General features: G+C 41.2%; 1 pseudogene across 1 annotated transcript; it reads right to left on the bottom strand.

Annotated features, from left to right (window-relative positions):
• Positions 1-8813: 8813 nt before the first annotated feature.
• Positions 8814-21109, bottom strand: LOC306870486 (leucyl-cystinyl aminopeptidase-like; annotated as a pseudogene). The gene is made up of 17 exons: positions 21064-21109; positions 16557-17459; positions 15955-16083; positions 15745-15865; positions 15446-15593; positions 14839-14952; positions 14450-14581; positions 14170-14301; positions 13848-13960; positions 12774-12865; positions 12474-12657; positions 10760-10916; positions 10472-10656; positions 10138-10299; positions 9914-10048; positions 9016-9097; positions 8814-8925 (listed from the first exon to the last, which is right to left on the bottom strand). The product of its transcript is annotated as a leucyl-cystinyl aminopeptidase-like (transcript).
• Positions 21110-21113: the final 4 nt, after the last annotated feature.

The following is a 21113-nucleotide window of genomic DNA, read 5'->3' as shown; positions in this document are numbered from 1 at the left end:
TGGGGTAGATGCAGGATGATATATAGGGCAATTAAAAGATCCAGTGATACAGTGTCGTGTGAGGATGAGGATCAGATTGGTTGTCCATTTTGTGTGCAGTTGTTAAAGGTCGATTGAGGCCAGGAAAGTAAGTCACTTGTGGTTTGCTAGCGGTTTTTAAAATCACCAAAAACCACAAATTGAGTGTCATCTTCAGGGGAAAGAATATGTCTGGCTCATTAATGAAGTTGCCTAGTTGACCTTGTGGCCAGTATATATATAACTATAAAGTGAAATTTAGCAGGATCCGTAACAGTAATGACAGCCCTGTTAGGCAAGCAGAGTGGGAAAAGTTGAAATTACAGAAGAGGGCCACGGGAATTACACAGATTTGACTGGCACTGCAAAAATGATCTAGCATTTTTGTCTTGTTTCAGAGTGTAGGTGACCACAGGATATATTTTTCTTCTTGAATGGAATGAGGTTTGTGCCTGTTGATATACATTAAACTCATGTTAAAAAGAATATGAAGGAATGTTAGAAGAGAACTGCTGTATTCAGTGACTGATAACCAGCTATTAACAAGCAACCTGGTCTCACACAGCAAGACCAGCTTAAGCCAACAGCCTCATCAAAATTAGCCCTAATATGCACAAATACACGGCTGTGTTCTAGAAATAATGTCCCCAAAATTCCATATTCGTAATCAACCTGAAAAACAAACCCAAAGACACTAATAAGCAAGCCTGCCAACCCCACCTTGAGTGATAAATTGCTTCATATATAAATAAAAGTTCAAAAATTTTAGATACTCATTTGACCTACTTGATTTATTTTTCATGGTAACTACTTGTGCTCTACTGTAAGTTTTTAAATAACACTCACAAACTTCCTGCAAACACTAAAATCAAATCTGCATTCTGAAAGATATTTTACTGACCTAGTTGTTCATTTAATATATAAAGCATGATGGGTCCTGCAGCTACAAAAACAGGGTCACTATACAAACAAATATTTTTACTGGAGCACTGTATATGCATTCATATTTTTCTATTTTTTTCTATTAACAGTCCTTATTAACGTATTTCACATGATGATCTTTGCACCTAAATCTTTTCTTTGGGAAAAGAGAGAACAAGCTGGCAGAGAAAAGAGAACAGTGCCATCTACTGAATGTTTAGAAGGAAAACTTGTGGAATTTGTGCACAACATGTTTTTATTTCTTTTTTTGTCTTGTATAAAGACGGGTCAGTAGTTTTCCATTGTTAAACAACACCTTAAAAACCTAGAATCCAAACCCAGTGTTTAACAACATAAGACAATTTCCTAACAACCTGTTCAAACAAATATATCACTTTTTTTTTTCCTTCAGGCATGAGTTTTTCACAAGTCATTTAAAATATCGCAAATTTTTCACAAGCAAGCATATTTTTCCTTTAAACTTTCTGCCAACTTTAACAATTTAACAACTGGAGTTTGTGCCAAAAATAACTAGCATTTCTTAAAAGCAGCCTCTGACAGGCACAAAGAACATTTCAGGGGGAAAAATCGTTACATAAACATATTTTGTGAACAGCAGCCAATAACACAAAACACCTCATGAGGGACATGACAGAAATCAACAGGTTCATATGAAAATCCTCAATTATGACAGCTGTAACAAATTCCAGGAAACAAATTCAACAGAAAGATACACTGTATTTTTAATACCTCATTGAGTTTAATTAACCATATCCAGATGAATTCAGGTTCAGATGAATTACAATCATAACGCTTGTTTAAACAGATCCATAGTAACAAACATGAATACATTCATCGATAACTGTAATGCTCCAACCTGACATTAGAAGTGTCCATTACAGTGTAACAATGCTGCCGTTGTCCTTATTAATTTCTATCACAAAAACATGGATAAAGCTTAAGATCAAACAAAACTACAACTGCTCCATACAAAATAATTACAATGTACCAGCTGTACTACAACGTACCAAGTCATATATGAAATCACTGGGCTATAATCAAAAACCTGGAAATAATTGAACATTTACGCTATCATTTGAGACAGTGAGCATAGATTCGCACACTGAACAAAACGTACCAGGTTACGTATGTAACCCAGGTTCCCTGAAGGGAACGAGAGCTACGTCCGAAGACGCTATGGGAACGCCATCAGCGTAACCGGCACTCTGAATATTGTATACAACCAGTCTAATGAATGGGCGAGGCGTCACGGGCGGGGTGACGTCACGACCAGGTATATAAGCACGTGCGGCGGAGCCGGCATCAGCTTCAAGTCATGAAGCAAGCGCTGGCAGGGATGCCGGAAGTGTGGCTCGGGACGTAGCTCTCGTTCCCTTCAGGGAACCTGGGTTACATACGTAACCTGGTACGTTCCCTTCCAGGAACTTCGAGCTACGTCCGAAGACGCTATGGGAACGCAATACCAACGCCGCCAGACTGACAAGTCCCTGCCTGGTGTCAGGCTGAAAGGACGGAGGAGCCTGGAGTGGCTCTGATGTCGAGGTTGTAAAACCTGGCGAATGTCAGGGGCGTGGACCACCCAGCAGCGTTGCAGATGTCTTGCATGGAGACACCTGCCCAGAAGGCCTTGGAGGCCGCCACACCTCGGGTCGAGTGTGCTCTGACTCCCAACGGCGGGGGAAGGTCAGAGGTCTCGTACGCCAGATTGATGGCATCCACCATCCACCTACTAAGAGTGGGCTTCGTAACAGGAAGACCCCTCTTAGGCGGACCAAAGCACTCGAGCAGCTGGTCCGTCTTTCTCCACAGCCATTCTGTGGATGTATGCGTCCAGTGCTCACACTGGACACATACAGTTGTGCCTTTCCTGGTCGGGCTCCCTGAAGGGAGGAGGACAGAAGGCCTGGAGTACGACCGGCTGTGGTACGACCGTCAGAACCTTCGGTATGTACCCCACACGGGGGTAGAGGAAGACTTTCGCCGAACCGGGCGCAAAGTCAATATGCGAAGGGGCCACAGATAGGGCCTGGAGGTCACTCACCCTCCTCAGAGAGGTGATAGCCAGCAGAAAGACGGTCTTGATGGTGAGGAGTCTATCAGTTATCTCCCCGAGAGGCTCAAAGGGTGCTCTGCACAGAGCCTCTAGTACCACAGCCAGGTCCCACGTGGGGACACGGGGTCGTACAGGCGGCCTCAGCCTCAGCGCACCGCGGAGGAAACGTGTAACCAGGGGGTGTCTGCCCACTGACTGGCCACCGATAAGGGAGTGGTACGACGAGATAGCTGCCACGTAGACCTTAATAGTGGAGTGGGTTAACCCTGCGGAGAAACGGGCCTGCAGGAACTCCAGAACTGCGCGGATCGGGCAGTTGACTGGGTCGAGCTGGCGGTCCCCGCACCATGAAGTGAAGAGTTTCCACTTCAAGGCGTACAGTTTCCTCGTAGAGGGAGCTCTGAATGGAGGATGGTCTCGACAACCTCGGGTGACAGACCGGAAGCTATGAGTTGTGCCCCCTCAGGGGCCACACCCACAGCCTCCAGCACTCCGGGCGGGGGTGCACAAGGGTGCCCCCGGCCTGTGAGAGGAGATCGCTCCTGATCGGTACCGGCCACGGGGTGCCGTCGAGGAGGGAAATCAGATCCGAGAACCATGCTCGGCCCGGCCAGAACGGTGCTACTAACAGTAGGCTGACCGCGTCCCGGCGCACTCTCGCCAAAACTCCCGGGAGCAGAGCGATCGGGGGGAAGGCGTACAGACGAAGCCTCGGCCAGGTCTGTACCATAGCATCCAGTCCCAGAGGCGCTGGAGGAGCTAGAGAACCAAAGGGGACATTGCGCCGACTCTCGAGTCGCACAGAGGTCCACCTGTGCTTGGCCAAAAACCTTCCAAATCTGCTTCACCACCTGGGGGTGAAGCATCCATTCCCCGGGCCTCGGCCCCTGTCTCGACAGGACGTCTGCTCCGATGTTGAGATACCCAGGAATGTGCACAGCTCTCAATGATAGGAGCTTGCCCTGGGACCACACAAGGATCTGGTGTGCCAGCTTGTACAAGGGGCGCGATCGCAGACCTCCTTGGTGGTTGATGTAAGAGACCACTGCCGTGCTGTCGGTGCGGACCAGCACGTGGCGATCTCTCAGGTCTGGGAGGAAGTGCTTGAGAGCACGGAACACAGCTAGGATCTCTAGCCAGTTGATATGCCACGTCAGGTGGCGACCACTCCACAGACCGCGGGCAGGGTGGCCACTCATGACCGCACCCCAACCGGTGAGGGAAGCGTCCGTCGCTAGCGAGACGCGGCGACAAGGAGCTCCCAGCACCGGGCCCTGGGACAAGAACCAGGGTTTCCTCCACATGTCTAAGGCACGGATGCAGCGCCGTGATACTTTGACAGCGCGGAGCGAGTTTCCCCTCAGGGAGACCCCCCTGGTCTTGAGCCACCACTGTAGGGGCCTCATGTACAGCAGGCTAGAAGGAATCACGCTGGACGCAGCTGCCATGAGCCCAAGCAGCCTCTGAAACTGCTTGACAGTGAATGGCTGGCCTTCTCGCACTCTCCTGACTGCCGTGAGGATCGACTCGATCCGAGCAGGGGTCAAACGAGCCTGCATCGTGGTCGAATCCCGCACCACGCCTAGATAAGTGGTTCTCTGAGCTGGAGAAAGCACACTCTTTTTGGCGTTTAGTCTTAACCCCAAATCTTTCATGTGGGCAAGAACGACATCTCGATGCCGGGCTGCCAGCTGCTCTGATTGAGCAAGGATCAACCAATCGTCGATATAATTTAGTATGCGGATGCCTTGCAGTCGCAACGGGACCAGGACCGCATCTACACACTTGGTGAAAGTGCGGGGTGAGAGTGCTAGGCCGAAGGGAAGAACCCGATATTGGTACGCTTTGCCCCCGAAAGCGAACCTCAGGAACTTCCTGTGAGAGGGAAGGATGGACACATGGAAATAGGCGTCTTTGAGGTCTATCGTGACAAACCAGTCCTCGGACCTGATTTGAGATACGATCTGCTTGACCGTCAGCATCTTGAACTTCGGCGATCTGACTGAGAGGTTCAAGAGACGCAAGTCCAGTATGGGCCTCAGCCCTCCGTCCCTCTTCGGAACAATGAAGTATCGGCTGTAGAAGCCGGTGTACACTTCGTGAGGTGGAACCAACTCTATGGCTTCCTTTTTCAGCAAAGTGTTGACTTCCTGTTCCAGGACCAGAGCCTGCTCGGGGCGGACCGTAGTCACACAGACCCCGTTGAACCGTGTGGGTGGCCCATCGAACTGGATGGAATAGCCAGCCTCTGCTGTCCGCAGGACCCAGAGAGACACGTTCGGCAGCCGTTGCCAGGCTGCCAAATGATCTACTAAGGGAATCAGTCTCTCGAGACTGACCTCTGGTGTTAGAGAAGCGGCCAGACCGCTGTCTTGCTGCGGCGCACCGACAGGAGACGCGTAATCTGGCGGTTGAGGCGAGTCTCTCAGGCCCGCTGAAGTCACAGGCGGTAGAACCTGAGAATAACGCTCGCTGGGACCTGCTGTGCCCTGGAACTGCAGGGTTGGCTCGCCCGTCAGGACATCTGAACGAACCAGAGAGACACATTCGGCAGCTCGCTGTCCAACGAGCTACTAAGGGAATCAGTCTCACGAGACTGACCTCTGGTGTCAGAAAAGCGGCCAGACCGCTGCCTCACTGCGGCGCACCGACAGGAGACGCGTAATCTGGCGGCTGAGGCGAGTTTCTCAGGCCCGCTGAAATCACAGGCGGAAGAACCTGAGAGCAACACTCGCTGGGACCTGCTGTGCCCTGGAACAGCAGGGTTGACAGACAAATCCCTGGAGAGCACCTGAGGGGAAACGGTCACCGTGTGCCGCGGTGTAAGCCGCTCCACCCCAGTAGGGGTCGCCCTCCGCGGTCCTGGGGCTCGCTCGTCAGGACCTGTTGCGCGAGGAGCTGGTATGCGGAGGAGGCTGCGCCCGCCCAGCAGCCACCTGAATTTCGAGAGCGCGCATACCATCTGCCCTCAAAGATTCCACCCGCGATCTCAACACCTCGGTGGAGATCGGGGGAAACTGAAGGCTCTTGTGGCTCCTCACACTGGGGCGAGAGAGGCGGCGAAACCTCGTCAACGCTCGTCACATCACCTTTTCCTCGGAGGACGCAGCATCAAGCCCTCGTCTCGGGGGGAAGAGTACCGCTTCCGAACCGCGAGACGGGGCGCCAGATCTGGAGGAATACGGGAGAAGATAGTTTCTTTTCTTTTCTCTTCTATATGCCCGCCAGCCAGATCAGCCTTTTCTCCTACGAGCCCCATGAGCGCAGCTGCCCGGCTTTATTTGTGTCTGTACAAAACACTGGAGCTTACAAAGCTCATCGATGCCTTCCTCATCCACCTCCTCGGAGGAAGACAGGCGGGGCGTCGCGCCCTCTCTCTGGGGGAAGAGAACCGCTTCCAAGCACAGAGAGCGCGCGCTGGATCTGATGATCCATATGCGAGCCGCGCGAGCCCAGCCACCGCTCTGATTTTGCAAAGCGGGACCGACAGCGCGCTTGGCGAGGTCGCTATTACATTGGAGCGACGGAGGCGGCGAAACCTCGTCAACGCTCGTCTCATCAACCTCCTCGGAGGAAGAGAGATGAAGCGTCGAGCCCTCGTCTCTGGGGAAAGAGAACCGCTTCCGCACCGAGAGACGGGGCGCCAGATCTGGCGGAAACGGGAGGAGATAGGGACATGCCCGTCTGACTCTCGCCAGCCAGATCAGCCTGCGAGTTCCACGCGTGCAGCCGCCGCTCTGCCTCGGCAGCAGCGGGGCCAGCACCGCGTGGGAGACTCGCGAAGGCTCCCTTCTCGAAGAGAGCCTTCCGGGTGCGGAGTGTGCGCAGCGAGAGCCGCTCACAGTGCAGGCAATCGGCTCCCTCGAGAGCTGATGCCGCATGCTCCGCACCCAAACAGACCACGCACAGGTTGTGTGTGTCCCCACTCGTGATGTAACGAGGGCAGGGACTAACACAACCTGAAACGCGATCTAGGATCGCCCCTAGTCTTTGCCTTAGCTTAGGCATGTTTCTGAGACAGACAACACCAAATAAGACTCACAAGACAAAGAATCAGACTGACAACACACAGAGCGCTTGCTGAATGACAAAAAGCTGATGCCGGCTCCGCCGCACGTGCTTATATACCTGGTCGTGACGTCACCCCGCCCGTGACGCCTCGCCCATTCATTAGACTGGTTGTATACAATATTCAGAGTGCCGGTTACGCTGATGGCGTTCCCATAGCGTCTTCGGACGTAGCTCGAAGTTCCTGGAAGGGAACTAAACATTTATGTATGGATTTAAAATTATATAAAAAATACACATAAAATGCACAAATATTCACACTCAGCAACGTCTCATGATAATTTCTCAGTTTTTGTGCATTAAAGCAAAATGATGTGCATGTATTTGTGGACTGTATCAAGAGTTTACAAGAAGCTGGATACATGTGCACTTTGACACAGGTTGGGATTCCATATGTTTTGAACTAAAAGCATTTGACATTTTCAAAAACAATTCCTGAATATCATGAAAATCTGAGAAAACATCTCACACAAACACACGCACGCACACACAAACCTTCAATCCTTGAAGAGCACAAATCAGTAGCAACCAGTGAAAAATGGAACAACTCTCAATCAGTGATGTGACTTCAGAGCCCCTTTTTTGTCTTGTGGCAATTTGACAAAAGTTAACTAAAGCCTTGTACACGAAGACTTGCTAACAAATATTACTACATGTCAAATCACATGGGTGAAACCACAGAGTTTTCTCATTGTCTCTTATACATGTAATACAACAGAAATGTAAAATATTTCAGCTTTATCAGAATATGCATAGCAAAACTCAAAAAAAAAAAATCAGCACCTAAATGTTTTAGAAATGCTAACATAATATTTCCAATGATAAACCTTTACTATATGCAAAGCCTGCACAAGCAGCACATAATATACACACTCAACTCTAAATCAAACTCCAAAATATATCTTGCGCAAAGGATGAAAGTTCTGGAAAATTTCTAAGGCAAGAACATTTACACAGTGCTGGATTGAAGCATTTCAAACAACGCAGATGATTAAAAATTCACCTCCACATACATAAATAAAACTTTTTAATCTAGAAGAAAGGGGGATTGTGATCACACTCATGTAGAATAATTTCAGAATTATTACTATTATTTTTATTTTTTGGCAAATTGCGATAACGGCATATTTAAGAAACACTGATGGGAGGTTTTGGTCTTTAGCCACCGCCATTAAGTAAAAGAGTGTAAATGCATCATGATATTTTAACAACAAACTGATTTGCCCTGAGCAAGCTGAATCTTTGAATAGTGCAAACAGTACTTGAGCCCAGAGCCATACACATACTGAGTTGGGCCCCAAGTGAATTGGGCCCCAGCAACTAACACTAAAGTTATGACGCAGCAAATCATATGCTGACTATACGGTTTCAATTCACTTGGAACTTTGAGAAAAGATAATACATATTTACAGTTAATATCCAGACTTGTTCATTTACATAAGCTAGCATTAAAGGCTAAATGTTCTCAGGCAGATATCTGGCAAGCTACTGGCTAGTTTGCAGCTCACTGGAGAACTCAGGAAAATTCCCTAAAAGATGCCCTGAAAAGAAATGTTTTTAAACGGCCCTTTACGTCCAAGTAAATCTGCCCTTCTGTCTTGAGTTTGGCCCAACGTTGTACATTTATGGCTCTGGCTGTTGTGACAGTAATATCGCTCACACCTGCATGTGCCCGGTGACGTCACCTGAGGGAGAGAGAGGCACGAGAGAGGAGCCGTCTCCTGCAGAAAGACTATAACCACTTCTGCAGCGTGTTCAAGTTATTCTCCATCCATTGCATGTTCACTTTAATGCTCTCAATGGCCTCCTGCACGATCCTTATCTGAGAATCTTTCGTTCTGGGCCTGGACAAGAAAAACAATAATGTAGTAATAATACTTCAAGTAACATTTAACTGTTTTTCATTTAACCAAAGGTATGGGGGATGAACAGACCTCCATGAGATGTGTTTTTGTGGAAAACTGACTGGTTGCGGACATGATGATGCTCTGAATGGCAAAGGATCCGAGAAGAAATCTTGCATGAAAAAAATGGAAAAGAAACAACATTAAATTGCAGCCCAAATACTTGAACGTGTAAAAAATTTGTTCAATATAAAACCCCATTGAAAAGGCTTACATGCAAATGATCAACCCTAAAACATTAGAAAATGCATTAAGATATTTATCAGCACTTTTCTGAGAAGTCCTAACAAAATTACTAAATTACAGTACAAATGTGCATACTAAGTACACTGAATCATTGTGGGATCAATAAAGTTTATGTTTTTTGAAAGAAGTCTCTTATGATCACCAAATCTGTGTTTATTTAATCAAAAATACAATAAAAACAGTAATATTGTGAAATGTTATTACAATTCAAAATAATGGTTTTCCTTTTTTTTTAAATTTTAAATGCAATTTATTCCTGTGATGGCAAAAGTAACAAGATCCTTCAGAAATCATTCTCAAATGATGATCTGCTGCTCAAGAAACATTTTTTATTATTAATTATTCATTACACGTTTTCAAGATTTTACCAAAGAATAGCATTTTGAAATCTTTACGGTCACATTAGAACATTTTAATGCATCCTTGAAAAAAAACCAACAAAAAAAAAAACTAAAGTATTAATTTCTTCCGGCAATTTAAAAAAAAAACATTCAGGACCTTTCCCCACTAAATAAACACTCTTTAAGGTGTTTTCCTGACCTTATACCTTGTTGTCTTGTTATTATAGTTATTAGTGTATGCACATGACTAAAGTATGACATTTAAATGTAAATGTTGCTAAAAAAAATAAGTAACCCTCCACCTCCTGATTTTTTTATTTTACTATAAGTTCACCACTCACTTTTGAGTGATTTTATCCCAGTTCACAAAATCCCAAGTGTAGAGGTAACCAGCAAAATTCTGGCAAATTGTGCTGATCACCAAAGGAAATTCTTGAGTTTGAATCTCACTCCCATTAAGACTTTTCTGTAGAATCCTAAAAGTGAAACCAAATTAAATTCAGGTATGCTTGTGCTGACTGCTCAAAAGATTTTCCCTCTGACAGAACATGTTGTTCAGCCTTACCATATGATTTTCCGAACATCCTGAGTGCTGGCCAAAGCTTCCAATGTCTTGCGCTTCTCTGGGTCATTGATGGAGTGTTCATACACGTCTAGAAGCTTACCCCATCCTTCATCTGTCTGAGCAGCAACTTTGAAGATTGTTCTCATGAGATCACTGGGAATTCTAAAACAATAAGGCATATATCACAAGATGTTCCTCTGTTCTCAAGAATTACTCCGGTGAGGAGTACAAAAATCAAGAGCTTTAGACAACAACTCTTTCCTTCTCCTTTTCGCAAATCACAAAATTAAAAGAGAAATTATTCAGCCAAGAGTCAGTCACCATACAAATTTACTGAGAAGTCTTGTTAGAAATGAACCACTGATCAAACAGATGCTTGGCCTTTGTTGTGCAGTTACTTATGTTAAGAGAACATGCCATCTCCAGCAGGGTAGACCGAAGCATCATTTTTGACACAGGAGTTTCCAGATCCCATGATTGACTCTCCATTAAACTTCCAAAATAGTCCTCAATGTAACTCTGCAAAGATTCAATTCCAAGAAAACAAAGAAGTTTTTTTATTTATAAGATGAAATAAAGAGAGCCATTTGATTACAACAGCCACACAAGATGTTGCACTTACCGTCATTCTAGAGGCCAAGTTCAACTCTGATCTTTTGTCCAGTAACCTGTAGATCTGACCAAACTGTGAGAGAGCTTCGGTCAGAGGAGCCGTATCGGTCTCATTTCTGATGTAATCCATTAGATTTAAGACTTGTCTGAAAGGCACCTTGTCCGATCTGGCGGAAAGTTGAAGTATATATTCTTTATTTTCACTCATTTATTAAAAAATGTACACTACTGTTCAAAACGCTGGGGTCAGTAAGATTTGTTTTGCAAAGAAAAATTCAGCTTTAATTCAGCCAAGGATACATTCGTTTTTTTTTTTTTCTTTTGAACTTGGTATTCATTAAAGAATCCTGAAAACATAAATGTATCATGGTTTCCACAAAAATATTAAGCAGCACAACAGCTTTCATCATTGATAATCAAATCCTCATATTAAAATGATTTCTAAAGGACCATGTGATGTTAAAGACTAGAGTAATGGCTGCTGAAAATTCAGCCTGATGTCACAGGAATAAATTAGTTGTTAAAATATATTAAAATAGAAAACAGTTATTTTAAAGTGCAATATTATTTTACAGTATTACTATATTTTTGATCAAATAAATGCAGCCGTGGTGAGCACAAGAAACGTCTTGGAAAAGATGAAAAAAAATCTGACTAACTGCAAATTTTTGAACAAAAAAAGAGAGAAAAAAAAAGGACAATACCATTTAATGCAGAATATTGCATACTGGTTTTGATGGGCATTGCAGTATATCACTGGGATGTTCTTGAAAATGCACTACACCCACACCAATCAATTTTGATGCAATAATTTCTGGTGATTTTTTCAGTTGTTTATGATAGAATAATTAAATCTATATTTAAACAAAAGGGGAAAGGGAAGTGGTGTGTGGCCAAGTATGGTGACCCATACTCAGAATTTGTGCTCTACATTTAACCCATCCAAGTGAACACACAGTAGTGAACATACCCCGGAACAGTGAGCAGCCAATGCTGCGGCGCCCGGGGTGCAGTTGGGGGTTTGGAGACTCGAACCTATGACCTTCGGGTTACAAGTCCAACTCTCTAACCATTAGGCCATGACTGCCCACCCGAGACCCGTAGGCCTCGGGTGGGAAAATAATGGGCCGCTCAATCGCAGGAAGCCCCGCCTACTGAATGATCTGAATGATGATAATAATCGGTAAAGTCAGCGCGTCACTGCAGCTGCAGTTAGAAGTCCCGGTTTCTATAGAAACAGTCAGCGTTCTGAGACGTGCGCCTAGGACTGCGCATGCACACTGGCTGATCCAGCCTGAAAAATAAGCTTTTTATAATGCTATTTGAGCAAAATAAATAACATTTATGATACAGTTGTTGCCAAATTTCTTTGATTTCAAATATGAAATTTAATCTTAAGCTTAGTGAACAGTTTTGGAGAATTTGACATTTCCCCATTCAAAGAGATAGAAGCTGCACTTGCATGCCCGAGAGGCGTTTCAAAGATTACCACCGAGTGACATGACTTGTCTTAAAGAGACTGATTTAAATTATTTAAAAAATATGAATCTGCGTAAAACAGAGCAAAAGAGAATTGTATGTAAAAAATTTTTTTTAAATCTGAATCACAATCATAATTGTTAAAGTGTTATTTACAGGTTTTCCATGATTGTGAGAATTCTGCACCATCATCTCTTTAAAGTCATGTCTAATAACTTTAAACCTTCTTTTAAATGCAGATCTACCTGGAGAGAGCAAAGATGTTATTGATGAGAGCTGCTCTGTCTTTAAAGGTGAGGACATTCACATCCTCCTTCAAAGCACCAATCAAGTCCTTCCATCCTTCCTCATCATAATCCACTATGTAGAAGCCATCACCCCTGAAGTTGAACTTCAACCACTTCACCTGATCTGGAAGCTTTAACATGGCTGGAAAAGATTTAAAGCAACAAGCAATTTATTACTGAATATTTCCGGTAGTTCGAAACATCTGTCTATGCCAGTACACTCAGTCCTGAGCACAATACTGTGAATGAAATACTCGCCTGTTTTATCCTTGAGATGGAACACTTGCTTGCAGGAGCTGAGAACACTACATTTGTCAGTCACATACGTCAGGGGAATATGCCACAAGCTGCTATGGGTAACACAAAAGTGGATCAATTAACATTCAACATCGAGAGAGAATGAGTTCACATGATGTTTGCTTTTTTAATAGATCAATATTAGACTTTGACTCTGATCAATATAAAAGTCCCTTTTTATAACATTCACACCTTAAATTCTCAAGAAACATTTACTATTATCAGTGTTAAAACAGTTGCTTAAAGGGATACTTCATCCAAAAATGAAAATTTGCTGTGAATTTACTCACCCTCAGGCCATCAAAGATGTATGCGACTCTTTTTGTTCAGTAGAACACTAAAGATGATTTTTAGCCAAAACCATAGTCCTTGGTTATTCTTAAAATGCAAGTTAATGGCTACCAGTACTTGAGAGTCAGAAAAAGCATATACAGGCAACACAAAATGAATACCTGTGGCTCCTGACGATATATTGATTGGTCTGTGCAAGAAACTGAACATCATTTACAACATTATTACCTCAACATATCATCAGGAGCCAGAGGTATTAATTTTGTCTTGTCTGTACATGCTTTTTTGACTTGCAAAGTGCCGGTAGCCATTGACTTGCACTTTATGAAACACCAATGACCATTGTTTTAGCTAAACATCTTTGGTAAAACTATATAAAGGGTTATAAAGGTAAAGGCACTATATGTAAAGGCATTATAAAGGTTTATTAAAGGGTATAATTATTCATAATGTGTATTGTAATACATTATATCTTGTCGTAAGTAATTATAACCAAATCTATAATGTATACTGTAACAATGAATTGATACGTGTTATAATGTATTAACTGTGGTAACAATTATTCATGAGATTGTATGCCTTGCATTACAAGGCATAATTAATGCATTACAACTACTTTTATAATGCACTAAACATAAAGACTTTAAGTAAAGTGTTACCAAATCTTCTTTACTGTTCTACTGAAGAAAAAAAAAGTAATCTACATGTTGATGGCCTGAATCTCTTTTATATTTTTGTGGAAACTGGAATACATTTTTCCACTGGAATCCATTTCTCTTCACTGTGACCAGAGGAAAGCCTTTATGAACAGTCCAGGTGTACATCATCTCAGATACACTCAAGTTTTGTTTGCTCACCTATGGAGAACATGGATGTTAGCGCACACTAATAAAACATGTCTCAGATGTCAGCTCAGTTGCTTCATCATTATGTAAAAGTGCATGTTGTTTAATTTTGTAATTACATTTATCACACACAAAACAGGTATTTGTTTTGCTCTTGTAAATAATGAAATGCAATCACAATGCAGGCATCATAAGTTCATCTTGCTTAGAGAAGGTCTGACCTGGGAAAGACTGTTCCATAAGTCTTCACTTTCTGTGTTTGGTAGGTTATACTTTTGTAAGTACTCAATCACTCCTTTTCGAAACTCCCCATCTGTGAGTGTTGCATTGAGCATCAGCAGTATCGAAGCCCCCTTGTGTGAAAAAGCAGACCAAGAAACATGTTCATGTTCTAAGAATAGCTATATAATCAATAACACTAAATCAAAAATGATTACACTACACCACAGGACGAGGGTTAATTAAAGCTACTTTACAAGCAACAGGTAATTTAAGACGTACCTTCTCATAAGACACAGAATCAAACATCTCTTCCACCTGCTCAGGGTTGCTCACGACAGTAGACACTGGGTGGGATGAATTCAATGCATCTTTGGCCAGCGCTTTAAAGCGAACATTTAAGAATTCAGTGTCCTGGAAATGAAAGACACAGGATCAAATATAAACATTTTGAATGACACACATTAAAATAGGGTGTTCAATTCCAGCTTTCTCAAAGTCGACTCTCACCGTACTCCATTACCTTTACATCAAAACAGGGTCATGTAAAAAAAATACAAGATTTCAGTCCTTATTACACACTAAATGTAAAAATATAACAATACAAATTTTATATAATATTTAATATATAATATAATACACAATATTTCTTAATTTAGAATAAAATTTACTATGTCAAGGTCTGGGAACATAGTTTCAATCGACATGTACTGCATGTAGGTTGCAAATCCTTCATTCAGCCAGAGATCATTCCACCATCGCATAGTGACCAGATTTCCAAACCACTGAACAGAAAAAGAACAATACATGACATAATAAACACAGCATATCTGACTAGCCTTTTCAACTGAACTGACATTGAAGACATTACATTTATTTTAGACTTATAATATATGCTATAATATTTTATGTCAATATCACTATTATTCAATTCACTCAAGAATTTGGAGTAAAAGCTTAAAGGGAGAGTTCACTCAAAAATTAAAATTCTGTCATCATTTATTCACCGTCGCGTTGTTCCAAACATGTATGAGTTGGACACAAAAGAGGATATTCTGAATTCAGAGTTTTAATTTTTTGGTGAACTATGCCTTTAAGAAAACAATTTGAAGTAGGTCAACATTGTAATCAAAACTGGATGTAAATGATACTTAAATATACACACCCTGGTAAAGCACCCACCAACTCTAGACATTTCTATCACGTGTTGTTAATCATTTAAACTTGAATATTATTTCCCTGTCATGAGAATATTGCTTTATTTATAAAGTGAATTACCTGGTGGGCAAGTTCATGAGCAATGACAGAGCTCACCATTTGCTTGTCTTTAGAGGAGGAATTACTACTAGCAAAGTCGTCTTGTGGAATGTGATTAGTCCCCAGTTCTCCATGGCTCCAGCGAGGAAGTCAGGAATAGCCACTAGATCTATTGATTTAAAGGACATTTGTTCGTCATGTCACAAAAATGAACAATTTTAGGTTTGTTATTTATAAAACAACATTAGCGTGTATGCCCAGCTATTCTAGGAATCTAATAATCCCTGTTTGAAGAGTTTCTTTAAGGAAAGGCGCCTTACCCGGCTTGCTTAACGGGTAGTTGTTCTCAAAGAACGTATTGTAGAACTCCAACAGTTTGCAAGCTGTGTCCAGAGCATACTGCACTTGTTCCTTTTTGTCTGGAACAGCATACACAGACACCTGCACAACATTTGGGGGAAAAAAACTTAATGCAACATGTTTCCACAACATTTGTAACACAAGACATCGATTTTAAGAAAAACACATACCGTAGTTTTAGAGACATTACTGACATTGACCAAATCAGCCACAATAAATGCAACGAGGTAAGTGCTCATTTTAACACTTTTCTCAAACTCATCTTCTTGAAGCCCATTTTATAATTCTGTGGTTTTGACCTAGACAAAAAAAAAGAAAAAAAAGGACAATAACATTACAAAACTTACATTATAACCTGAAGAAAAACTTGCATGACAATATATATATATATATATAATATATATATATATATAACTTTAATTATTAATTAAAAATATTAAATAATAAACAAACAAAAGTAAATAATAATACAAACAGTAGCTGTGAATGTAAATATGTGTATATATATATATATATATATATATATATATATTTATGTGTGTGAGTGTGTGTTCTATACACACACTATTAAATAAAAAAAGCAATTAAAGATTTTATGTATCAGTCTCTCAGTTTTCTATTAGAAAGACTAAAATGAAATAAATGTTACAAAACATAATGACATAACTGAACAGCAATTAAAATATTTTATGTATTATCCTCATAATTTAAAGTGAAAAAAAGAAAAGAAAAAGAAACATGTAAGTAAATATATATATACAAAAATAACTACCTTGGGCATGTTTGAAAGGCTGATGTACTTGCTTTCTCTGGTCATCTTATTGTAAAAGTTAAAAGTTAATTGGGCTGCAAATACCTTTTTATACCATTTGTGCCGACATATGAGCTGTTGTAGAAGCCATCATAGCTGCTGGAGAGGTTTGCTGTGTAATTAATGTTCAAAACGTACAGTCCCTACTTAAGATCTTCTGGAAATTTGATGGCGATTTGCTGCCAAGGTTTGTACTCCAGGAAGTGGATCTCTTTGCCTTCAAAAGTAGCCTTGATTATGTTCATATCAGAACTGTGAAGGACAATATTCTTTGTTTCATGCAAGACTTGCACTAAGATGGATACAATGCCTTGGAAGGTCATCAGGGTCAGGTTGGGATTGAGTGAAATATTGTAATGCACAGGATGCACACTGGGCGGTAACCTCAACTTGGCCCATGGGAAAAACATTTCCGTTTTTGGAAATGGGATAGATGCTGTCCATGGTTGAATTGGTCTTCCGGCAGCCCGCTGTCGTGAAAGTGCAGCCTAGCAGGAAGTAGAAGACCATTAACATGGAGGCCACCAGAACCAGGACAACAACACCTACCACCATAGCCTTCGTCGAAGGCTTGGAGCACGATCCAGAATGCTGCTGTCGGGTGTAGGATGAGGCAGCGCTGCGCTGGTTGGAACTGCGATTCATGAAGGACAAGAAGACGGGCAGACGATTCGTAATCTTCCTCGTCTTCATCCAGGTCGTTTTCTCCAAGGCCTCGGACTAACAGTCGCGAGCTGCGGGGTTCATAGACCACATCGTCTGAGTCGATGGGGTAGGATGGGGACTCCTTCGCCAAATCCACCACATCTGGCTCTTCCTCAAACATGCTGTTCTCAATCATGTTCCTGGGCAGTGGAGCTCTTTCTGTAGGTTACAGTGGAAACAGAAAATGGTGTGTGAATACAAAAGTGGCTTCTTGTTGACGAGAGTGCTGCCGTCTAAGACAACTGAGAAGTTTTCTGAAAAGTTGAGCGATTTTGTAGTCAGCCCACACAAGTGTTTTAATTCAGAGAGTAAAAAAGTAGAAAGTAAATGAAAGTGAAACTAAAGATACTAAAGAAAAGGTACAATGCATCTGTCCAGACAAACATTAAGACTGTTCAAGTAAATACTTGCACCCATGGCCACAGGCTGTCACCAGTGTACGGCATAACCTATTTCATACTCAATTCAATGTGCCTCAACTATTGTCTGCATCAAATTTTTCAATACCCTGAGAGAAAATAAAGTGTCTGCATTGTTCCTCTTTTACGTCTTTCTTCAGAGAATTAATTCAATAACAAATCAAGGCACTGCCTGAGTTAACAGTGATCAAATTTCCATTTTACGCATTGCTTGAATGTTAAATGTGTCCTACCTTCTGACTTGGGTCAAACTCAGGTCTGCTGCACAAATACTCTTCATCTTTAAGTGATCTGAACTTCAGCTTCTTACACATGCCTCATTTACTGTTAGTGCAAAACTTTAATTTAGTACTGTGCAGAGTTTGTAAATTCTTCAATAAGCACTTGCTACAGTTCCTTTGTAAATCCTACAAAAACATGTCAAGGTCACATTTCTTGAACCAATCACAAATTTTTGCAAATGTGATTACAATTCAGCCTAATTTTAAGATGTTCTGCAATTATGAGATTATATTCATGCTGATTAAAGTTAGCAAAAAATGGAAGTAGTGATCATCTTTTCTTTCCAACTGTGATGTGTATCTGAGTGCAACGGCTTCTCTGGCAAGAAAAAAGTAGGACAGGACTCAGTTTTGTCCATTGGGAATTGATTGGGTCATTGTCGTTTGCTAATTGCTTTGATCTTATGTGAGTGACAGGTTGCTGGAAGGGACAGATTATAGTCCCGCCCTTGTGCTGACATCATTGCGAAGAGAAGTTAACATTTCTGATGAACAATTAGGAGGGAGCATTAAAAAATAATGATGTACACTGATAAATCATTTTTCATTTTCTATTTTTATAACAGTAAATGCACTGCAATATTCAATAAAAAATAAGATTAGTCAATTATGATTTCATGGAGACTTTGAGTACATTTGGTTCTCATTTTCATAACAATAATAATATGCATTCAATTTTTTTTAATTCGTATTATTAACAATGGTGATTCTCATTAAATTCTTATTACTGTATGATTCTTTAAATAAGCATAAATGCCTAATTTGAAACATAAGCTACCTTGATGTTTAAATATTATACAATTGAAATACTTTTTAAATACAACTTAAATACTCACGTTTGTATTAAGTATTAAGAATGCAACATTTTGCTTCATGGTATTTAAAAATATATAGGAAATATGACCCAGATATGTTTTGTCAGCTAAACTTTCTTAACAGTCAAACTTTTCATTCAGGAAGTCACGTTTTTTTTTTTTTTTTTGGTCTGCCACTGACAGACAAATGTATTTCGTGACAGTTATATGGTTGAAACTCTTAAGTTACCTAAACTAGGAGAGAAGTAATGACAGTACTAAAAAGTGACAACCAGCTGGCCAGCATGTCAAACTTATACAAGACCATAAAAACCCAAAGCAGCAAATGTCACCTCGCCAAGACTGGGAGGAGAGTTTGTGTATGAACCCTGGGACTCTTTGGAGATTTGAGTCTGATGCATGCAGACTAACAGATCAGATGTGATGATTAAATGGAATAAAGTCAAATGCAGATGCTGACAGCAGATCACTGCGAGACATCATGTGAATGACAGCCAGTCAACAAAACAAATAAAACACTGATCTGATTTACTGACATTTCCACCCCCTCATGAACACTGATACATTTGAATTTAATCAGAGGCCCTGTTATAACCTATTGAAGCACACTGTGAAATTTGGAAATCAGATGCACTGATAGCTGTTTAAATGTTCATGTTTTTTCTTAGCCTTGAATTGAACTTTGCATACATGATATCGTAATCAAACGAGCTAATTCTAAAATCACTGACACATAACCAGGATCACAATAAAAGCAAGTTATCAAACTATAAGAGAAGTACTTGAGGAGATTAAATTGCATTATACATAAAACAAGGCGACGCGGCTAGATTCAAGATTCAAGAGTTTTATTTGTCACATACACAATTATACAGGGTATAACCAGCAGTGAAATGTAGGTCAGGTCCGCTCCAAGGACAGTGCAATTATAAAGTATACAAATATTAAGAAAAAGAAAAGTAGAAAAAATAAGAGAATAAAATAAAATAAAAGATAAAAAATATAAATATAAATGTGCAGGTCAGTATGTTGTTGACTTAGTAATAAAGAGGAATGTGCAAAAAGTTGTCCAGGGTATTTAAATAGCAGCAATATGAGGTAGAGAAAAATTATGAATAGCTTATTGATATGGTGATATTTACATGGCGTCAAGTGATGTTATGACACAGAGTTAGAGTTTAGGGGCCTGATGGCCTGGGGGAGAAGCTCCTCCTAAGTCTAGCCGTAGCATGTTAGCTGATAACTTTTTGCAGAACACGACCTCGCGTCCAACCAGAGTTCATATTAGCTGCAGTCTTACACCGCTTTCAAACGTCTCCATGCTTAAATGTTGAAGAAATGTTTAAGGGTGAAGAGTCACACATTCACTCAACGCAGCAACACATCAGATCAACTGGTGCTAGCTTAGCATTGTTAGCCTGATCTACAGCTCTCTCACTTCTCCGCATTAAAATAATCGATCAGCGGTTTATTGAGCCATCTCTAGACACTGTTTATCGATACAACAGCGGACACGAAGCTGTTTTTTTTTGTCTTTCTGTTCTAAACCGTATCTGTCTGTCTGTCTGTCTATCTATCTACCAACCAACCAACCAATCAAATCTATCTATCTATCTATCTATCTATCTATCTATCTATCTATCTATCTATCTATCTATCTATCTATCTATCTATCTATCTACCCAACCAACCAACCAACCAACCAACCAATCAAATCTATCTATCTATCTATCTATCTATCTATCTATCTATCTATCTATCTATCTATCTATCTATCTATCTATCTATCTATCTATCTATCTATCTATCTATCTATCTATCTGTCTGTCTGTCTGTCTGTCTAGCTATCTATCTATCCATCTATCTGTGTAAGTTTTTACCAGCAAAGGTTTTTTTGGCAATCAATTTCATTTAGATTTTTCTGATTCTGGTTTCCAAACATTCTGGCTAATATCTCATTTTGTGTTTCACAGAAGACTATCATACGAGTAAAAGACTACAGACTTTTCATTTTTTGGTGAACTATCCCTTTAAGATCCCGCAGCTTCTGCACTCCTAGAGAAATTCAGCAGCTGACCTTGCTGCATGGCTGCAATACTGATTGTTATAATTAAAGACAACCTCAACAGACACATAAAGATTGACGAGATCTTTGCATTAAAAAATGAACAAATGTTTAATCTAATAGTGGATAATAGCGGTCTTAATTTATAAGAAAAAAATAATAAAAGTTCATAAAAGTATTAATTCATAGCTCCATATTCCTGCTGATTTAAATGGTTTGCCGATTCCATGCGC

Source organism: Barbus barbus, assembly GCF_936440315.1.
Source record: "Barbus barbus genome assembly, chromosome: 5".
In the NCBI taxonomy this organism is placed as follows: domain Eukaryota; kingdom Metazoa; phylum Chordata; class Actinopteri; order Cypriniformes; family Cyprinidae; genus Barbus; species Barbus barbus.
The sequence above is the reverse complement of the archived record's forward strand: the minus strand, read 5'-3'. Positions and strand labels throughout refer to the sequence as shown.